This window comes from Bufo gargarizans, chromosome 6 (assembly GCF_014858855.1).
Source record: "Bufo gargarizans isolate SCDJY-AF-19 chromosome 6, ASM1485885v1, whole genome shotgun sequence".
NCBI lineage: Eukaryota > Metazoa > Chordata > Amphibia > Anura > Bufonidae > Bufo > Bufo gargarizans.
The window spans coordinates 383,656,017-383,664,283 of NC_058085.1; the positions used below are offsets into that span (position 1 = coordinate 383,656,017).

Sequence of the window (8,267 nt, forward strand, 5' to 3'; positions counted from 1 at the left end):
CAGCACTAAGTGCAAAGTCAGTGAGCAAAATAACACCAGAGCAGTGTCTCAGTAGCAGGTCTGCTTGAGTATTAAGACAGAGAATAACTACAACTCTGTAGTGGAGGGAGCCTGTTACTAAAGAGCTGATCCCATTGAAGTCACTGGGAGCAGTACTGCAGTTACAAACACTGTCCTCACTACCTGGTTGATAGAGCTGTGTAGTTACAGCACCGCCAGCGAATACTCTTATCCTCTCCTCTTCTTCTCTCCACCTTCTAGCCTAGTCTAACCTGTTCAACGTCATCACGATCCTGCTTCAAATTTTGGTCAGGCGCACATCTCCTGTACATGTGCGCCTGCACTGTCTGTGAACTTATTTGGGCATCAGCTTCTCCAACTGAACTGTACATATGACAGTAGTATGCGAGGTTCAGTTGACCCGAAACTGGCCATCTTCCTGTCATGTGAAGCTCATCTGAATAAGCCGATGCCCACAGAAGTTCACAGACATAGAAACATAGAATATGTCGGCAGATAAGAACCCATTTGGCCCATCTAGTCTGCCCAGACAGTGCACGAGCACACATAAAGGATATGTGCACCTGCATGAGATATAAAGCAGCATCATGATGACGTCGGGGAGGGTAGGCTAGGCTAGGCGTTAGAGAGAAGAAGAGGAGGGGAGGTCCACAGTTCCCTTCTGATGGACGCGGCTGGGCTCTTTTAGGGATAAGTACAGTTTCTTGTGCTCTTTTATGTCTCCATAGCATAAAAATAAAAACCTTGTTTTTGGAGATTAAAAAAAAGAGGGAGCAGTACATGAAGAAATATTTGGAAATCACAAAAGGAAAGCTACACTGTGATGCAAAGGGTTAAAAATGGTGACTGGGGGGTGAGAAACTTCCTTTAAGGCGGCTCTGTTACCAGGATCAACTCTATTAAACCAGACATTCTGCTTGGTAGGGTTCATCTTACTAATTAAAACTGTACCTTTCTTTTGTCTGTATGATAAACTGCTGCAGAGAAATCAGCATTTGTATTCGTAGGCAAATGAGAACTTCGAGCACTCAGAGGCGGGGCTGAATATTCTGAGCATCTGCTATGTAACGCCCCCTGTGCTCTGCACACGCCCCCTCCCCTTTATTGACAGGGCTAGATAGCAGGCTGAGGGCAGAGCTGTGTCCTAGAGCTGTGTCCTAGAGCTGTGTGCTAGCATGAAAATATCACACACATTATAGCTTCACTCAGTGTTGGACTGGGGTACCTAGTGCCCGCCAGTAAAATGTATTATGGTGGCCCACTGTACGGATGCATTTAAATATAATAAATATTCAAATGTTTTTTATATGCTAATTTTTTATTTATTTTTATATGAACATAGGCTGGTTGAGGTGCTGTACTTTGAATATATGTATGTAGTACAGTAAGTCTACTGTGTTATGTGCCACTTGTGCAGGGGGAGGGAGACTAGGGACCCACCTTGCTCAGGGGCCCATTTGGGGATTACCCTGTATCCCTGTGGGCCAGTCCGAGCCTGGCTTCACTACACTGAGATCTGCTCAGAAGGTCAATCTACATATTACTTTATTCACAGGCACAATGTATAATAATAGACACCAGTAATATGTGTTAGCTTATAAGCATAGAAGAGACAGACATCTTTATGTGATAATGCTATAGCTTTGTGGTTAAGGCTGAGTTCACACGAGCGTGACAGATTTGGTCCGGATGCGTTCAGGGTGCGTTCAGTTAAACTCGCACCATTTTGCAAGCAAGTTCAGTCAGTTTTGGCTGCAATTGCGTTTAGTTGTTCAGTTTTTTCCACGCGGGTGCAATGCGTTTTGATGCGTTTTTCACGCGCGTGATAAAAAACTGAAGGTTTACAAACAACATCTCCTAGCAACCATCAGTGAAAAATGCATTGCATCCGCACTGTGTGTTGGTAGAGTGTGTGGTTTGGAGTCATGGAATGCTATAGACGGCGACGTGTTGCGGCACTTGTTGCAGCTATCCACCTGGAACGCTTGAGGAGAAGGCGGGACAGCAGGCGACGTTTCTGGGTCCATCCTGTGATTGCAAATAGACAGGAGAGGGGCCAGTTCTGGGCACTGTATGCCAACCTCCGTGCCCATGAGGACCAGTTTTTTGACTACACCAGGATGTCCATCCACAGGTTAGTACGTATACGTGGTTGCAATGTTTTTTCAATGGTTAAGCTAAGTGTTTTGTGCTTTTTGTATTGTTAACCATGAACATTTTATTGTTTCCCAGCTTTGACGAGCTCCTGGTGCTGTTGTCCCCTCATTTGCAGCGTCAGGACACCTTCATGCGGGACTGCATCCCACCAGTGGAAAGACTGGTCATTACTTTGCGGTAAGTAGCCTATTATTGTGGCCATTTAAACCATTTGCAGTGTGTTGTGCCATGATCTGAGTTTCGCCCTGTTTCTCTTGCTGTTTGTGACGTATGAGTGTTTGTGCGGGGGGTATGTGATGTGTATGTTGTCAACGTGTGGCATAGATATCCCATACATGCATCATGTATCCACATTTGGCCATGTTTTACCCCTCACTTTCCAAAAATAGTCCAAACAGTTGTTTAAATTTTTTTAACTTTGGTGAATGTATTCACATCATACATTTCCAAATCAAATGTGGTTAAACTGTTTTACAAACAAAGGAGCAATGTATTAAAAATAACATATAAATATGACCAACAATTTTCAAGATAAGTGCCCTTTTTGGCTCCCAAACCCTTGAGCCGGAGAATTTCCCTCTTCTCCGTTTCTCAAAGGGTTTCATATTGCGGCCCAGAAAACTCTGCCTCGGGATCCCGCCGTGTCTCTCTGGCTCCGCGAGACTGATTGGCGGGTGGCATTTCAGTGGTGGTGATGGTGGAGGTGCTTGGGCCCGTGCTTGAAGAGGGATATGGGTATGATGTGTGTTGTGTCTGCCATGTCTCAAGAGGGTGTTGTATGTTACTTTGTGTGTATGTGTGTGCTGGGTATGTGTGAGGGTGTTGTTGTGCATGTTGGGGATGTAGTGGGCCATATTGTGGGGCATATTGTGGGCAATATTGTGCCCCATATTGGTGGCCATATTGTGGTGGCTGCTGTGGTGGCTGCTGTGGTGGCTGCTGTGGGGGATGCTGTGGGGGATGCTGTGGGGGATGCTGTGGGGCAGTGCTAGACGTTGCTAGCTCGTAAGGGAGGCAATACTTGTCTATGGTGTTAGTCACCTCCTCCCTTACTTTGGTGATCAGATGTCTCGGCACATGCAGCATTTTCTCCTCTAGACTCAGGAGAAAATATGCGTCGCTGCTAAGTTTGGGCACAGGATGTGCCAGGGCATCTAGGCAGCCGATTAGGCGGTCCTCCTGTCTCTCAGTTCTCCTCCTTTTATGTCTGGTCTGCCGAGTTGCCTCTGGTACGGCTTGGACAGACTGCATGGGACTGACGAAAGTCGGAGTGGGGGGGGGGGGCTGGAGGACTCATTGGCCCCATAGATGGGCCCGGCTAACTGTCGATTGTGCCCTCGTCCTCTTCCTCATCAGCTTGCGCCTGGCTGGGTTCCCAGCTACTATTGGTGCTGTGAAGTGGAAAATATAGGTAAGTATGTTCCCCATATGAAATTGAATGTATGTAATGTCATCCCACATCCTCTCCTCAATGTGCATGCCCTTGACTCACCTCCGCATTTCGGTGCACGATATCAAAAAAGACATTTGTGCTGCATGCACATAACTGGAGCGTCCGCCTGGGGAGGATCCGCTCCTCTGCTCCTTTTGTTTGCGGCGATGGCGGATAAAGGCGTCTTTCAGGCTTTTCCATTTGCCTTTGATAGTGTTGACTATGAAAAACGAAAAAAAAAGCATCCGTTAATATCTCTTTATTTTCTTACATTTGTTTCAGGTATTTAGCTACCGGACACTCATTGGCCAGTCTACACTTCGCCTTTCTCATTGGGAAGTCCACAGCCAGCATGATCATCCGTGAAACCTGCGTGGCAATTTGGGACGTCCTTCATCCTGCTGTGATGGCCCAACCACAGAAGGAGGACTGGCTGCAAATTGCGGATCTGTTTTTCGAATCCTGCAATTTCCCAAACTGTGTCGGCGCAATAGACGGGAAGCATATCCGCGTTCAGAAGCCCATAAGGAGCGGGAGTCAATTTTTTAATTATAAAAAATATTTTTCTTTTGTTCTTTTTGCGGTGTCTGATGCAAACTATTGCTTCCGATACATTGATGTGGGGTCCTACGGCAGCAGCTCAGACTCCGCTGTTTTCGGGCATTCGGCCTTTGGGCAAATGCTCAATAATAATGAGCTGGACCTCCCGGGGAACACCACACTGCCTGGGACCACTTTTCCCGCTATGCCCTTTGTTTTTGTGGGGGACGAGGCCTTTGCGCTGGGGGAGCATCTGATGAGGGGACTCTCCATTGCCAGGCGTGTATTTAATTACCGGCTGACAAGGGCACGCAGGGTGGTGGAGTGCGCCTTTGGGATTTTAGCGAACAAATGGCGCTTTCTCCATTCGCCCATTTATTTCAAATTGGAGACCGCTATCTCGGCCGTGAAGGCAGCGTGTGCTCTGCACAATTTTGTACGTCTACGGGATGGCTTTAATTTCGAAGATTCCCTCAGCCATTCCTTGGAGAGTCGGAATCAGAGCGGTGTGCGTGGGACCCGGCACGGTGCAGCTGTCCGGGACCACTTCAACACATATTTTGTGAGCCCACATGGGGCGTTACCATGGCAATTGGAAGCCATCTAAGTTTCTGTTCATTTATATTTTTGGTCTGAAAAGTGTGTTTACATATTATTTGATTTTCTAATTTGTTTGATTATGACTAGGGCTAAATGAAAAATTTGGAAACGATCTTTTGTGCATTTTTTTTTTTTAACCTATATAGTGCCCCTTGAGGATGCCCCTATAGTGGCCATCAATAGTCGCCCATTAACAAGGGTTTACAAATATGGGCGAAATCATGTGTCCCATTTAAGTGGCCAATACTCGGCCAGTAGAATATAAGCCAAGGAGGGTGAAATAACGGATCCCATCAAGGTGCCCAATACTGGCACGTTACAAACCCAAACGCCTAACATATGCCTTGCCACCCAGAGCCCACAAACAGTCTCATTCTAAAAAGTACACAATATCAATAACAACTTAGGATTCAAATCCCTCAACCCAAACTTAGGCCTACATTTCAAAATGCCACTACATTTGCGAATTGAGAAAGAGCGCAGTCTGGCACAAGACAGTGGACCACTGCAAATTGATCATACTGGCCCATTGCATTGTACCAGAATGTGGGGGAGGGTGAACCAGGACAGTACTAAAAAATAAAGGGGCGAGGGGACACTATACAACATGTAATGTGCACATCATTCTTTGTAAACTAAGGCCACTGAGTGCCCATATACAAGAACAGGGATGGTGATGCTGCGTCCCTCTAGCTGTTGCTAAAATCCCACTCCATGCATGCCTGCACAGGCTCCAGCAAGTAAAATACAGGCCAGCATTTGTGGAGGTGGCGTTTGACAACAGCTGGAGGGCTGCAGGTAGAGCTGGCCAGGGCTATTACATATAGTTGGGACACCACTGCACACAAGGAGTTTACTTTCACTTTACAACACACATGGAAATACCTTTTCCCTGTTTCACTGTCTTGGTTAAACTTCTCCAATCTGGCCAGATGCTTTTGGCAATATCCTCCCAGGCCTGCTGCGTGCTCCTCCTATTTTTGTAGTTGGCATCCTGCGTATCATACAGGCAGCGTTTGCCTTGCACCAGCCTGATCAGGGTCTCGGTGTCACAGAGAGACTCCTCCATGCTGGCTCCTCTCCAAAACTGTGCTTTGCACCTGGTGTTGGGCCTTTTCCAGCATGTTGCAAAATCCAAGACGCGCGTTCGAACGCGCGTTTTATGTGTCAAAAACGCGCTAAAATCAAGCGTTGCGCGTTCCCATTGAAGTCTATGGGCCAAAACGCGCGACAAACGCCCAAAAAAAAGCTCAAGCACTTGTTTGAGCGTCGGGCGTTTTACAGCGCGTTTGAACGCGCTGTAAAACGCCCAGGTGTGAACCCTTCCCATAGGGAAGCATTGGATTTCATGTCTTGAGCGTTTTACAGCGCGTTTGAACGCGCTGTAAAACGCTCAGGTGTGAACCCAGGGTAAGGGATTGGTTTTTCATGTAAAGATCCCAGGTTTGAATCTTAGGATAACACATCAAGTTTTTGTCCTTATTATATGGACAATAATGTATTTTTTTTTTTTTAAAGCAAATAAATATTACTAACTTCTTTATAATCATATATTATATTTGTGAATAAACCAGTAATAAGTTTTAGCAAAAAAACAACAAAAAACTCACTTTTCTCAATATAGTAAGGTCTTATTATTGTATGATTATACATTATTTATTATAGTATAGCCTTTTAATATGGTTTTGACTAAAAGAAAAAAAAATAACAGAAAGAAAATGTATATCTCTTCTGGGAGGTCTATATGCAAGGTAAACCACCACACCACTAAGCTATAGCATTACCACATAGAGATACATGTTTTTTCTATGCTTAGACGCCATCACATATTATGGTGTCTTTCAAATCATACACTACGTGCAGAATTATTAGGCAAATGAGTATTTTGACCACATCATCCTCTTTATGCATGTTGTCTTACTCCAAGCTGTATAGGCTCGAAAGCCTACTACCAATTAAGCATATTAGGTGATGTGCATCTCTGTAATGAGAAGGGGTGTGGTCTAATGACATCAACACCCTATATCAGGTGTGCATAATTATTAGGCAACTTCCTTTCCTTTGGCAAAATGGGTCAAAAGAAGGACTTGACAGGCTCAGAAAAGTCAAAAATAGTGAGATATCTTGCAGAGGGATGCAGCACTCTTAAAATTGCAAAGCTTCTGAAGCGTGATCATCGAACAATCAAGCGTTTCATTCAAAATAGTCAACAGGGTCGCAAGAAGCGTGTGGAAAAACCAAGGCGCTAAATAACTGCCCATGAACTGAGAAAAGTCAAGCGTGCAGCTGCCAAGATGCCACTTGCCACCAGTTTGGCCATATTTCAGAGCTGCAACATCACTGGAGTGCCCAAAAGCACAAGGTGTGCAATACTCAGAGACATGGCCAAGGTAAGAAAGGCTGAAAGACGACCACCACTGAACAAGACACACAAGCTGAAACGTCAAGACTGGGCCAAGAAATATCTCAAGACTGATTTTTCTAAGGTTTTATGGACTGATGAAATGAGAGTGATGATGGGCCAGATGGCTGGATTGGTAAAGGGCAGAGAGCTCCAGTCCGACTCTGACGCCAGCAAGGTGGAGGTGGAGTACTGGTTTGGGCTGGTATCATCAAAGATGAGCTTGTGGGTAGGGATGAGCGAACTCGAACTGTATAGTTCGGGTTCGTACCGAATTTTGGGGTGTCCGTGACACGGACCCGAACCCGGACATTTTCGTAAAAGTCCGGGTTCGGGTTCGGTGTTCGTCGCTTTCTTCGCGCTTTTGTGACGCTTTCTTGGCGCTTTTTGAAAGGCTGCAAAGCAGCCAATCAACAAGCGTCATACTACTTGCCCCAAGAGGCCATCACAGCCATGCCTACTATTGGCATGGCTGTGATTGGCCAGAGCACCATGTGACCCAGCCTCTATTTAAGCTGGAGTCACATAGCGCCGCCCGTCACTCTGCTCTGATTAGCGTAGGGAGAGGTTGCGGCTGCGACAGTAGGGCGAGATTAGGCAGATTAACTCCTCCAAAGGACTTGATTAACTGATCGATCTGCAGCTGTGGATCATTGAGCTGCTGATCCTCAATTGCTCACTGTTTTTAGGCTGCACAGACCGTTTGTCAGTCTCATTTTTCTGGGGTGATCGGCGGCCATTTTGTGTCTTGTGGTGGCGCCAGCACAAGCTGCGACCAAGTGCATTTAACCCTCAATGGTGTGGTTGTTTTTTGGCTAAAGCCTACATCAGGGTGAAGCTGTCACACCAAGTGCATTTAACCAGCAATAGTCTGTTCATTTTTTGGCCATATACAAAATCAGGGGCAAGCTGCGCCTGTCACCAAGTGCATTTAACCCTCAATGGTGTGGTTGTTTTTGGCTAAAGCCTACATCAGGGTGAAGCTGTCACACCAAGTGCATTTAACCAGCAATAGTCTGTTCATTTTTTGGCCATATACAAAATCAGGGGCAAGCTGCGCCTGTCACCAAGTGCATTTAAACCCTCAATGGTGTGGTTGTTTTTGGCTAAAGCCTC

At 45.9% G+C, this 8,267-nt stretch overlaps 1 protein-coding gene across 2 annotated transcripts in view; it reads left to right on the top strand.

Annotated features, from left to right (window-relative positions):
• The window catches only part of LOC122941440 (ovostatin-like), a 114,306-nt gene that overhangs the window by 38,466 nt on the left and 67,573 nt on the right, over positions 1 to 8,267 (top strand). The gene's annotated exons all lie outside the window — the stretch shown is intronic.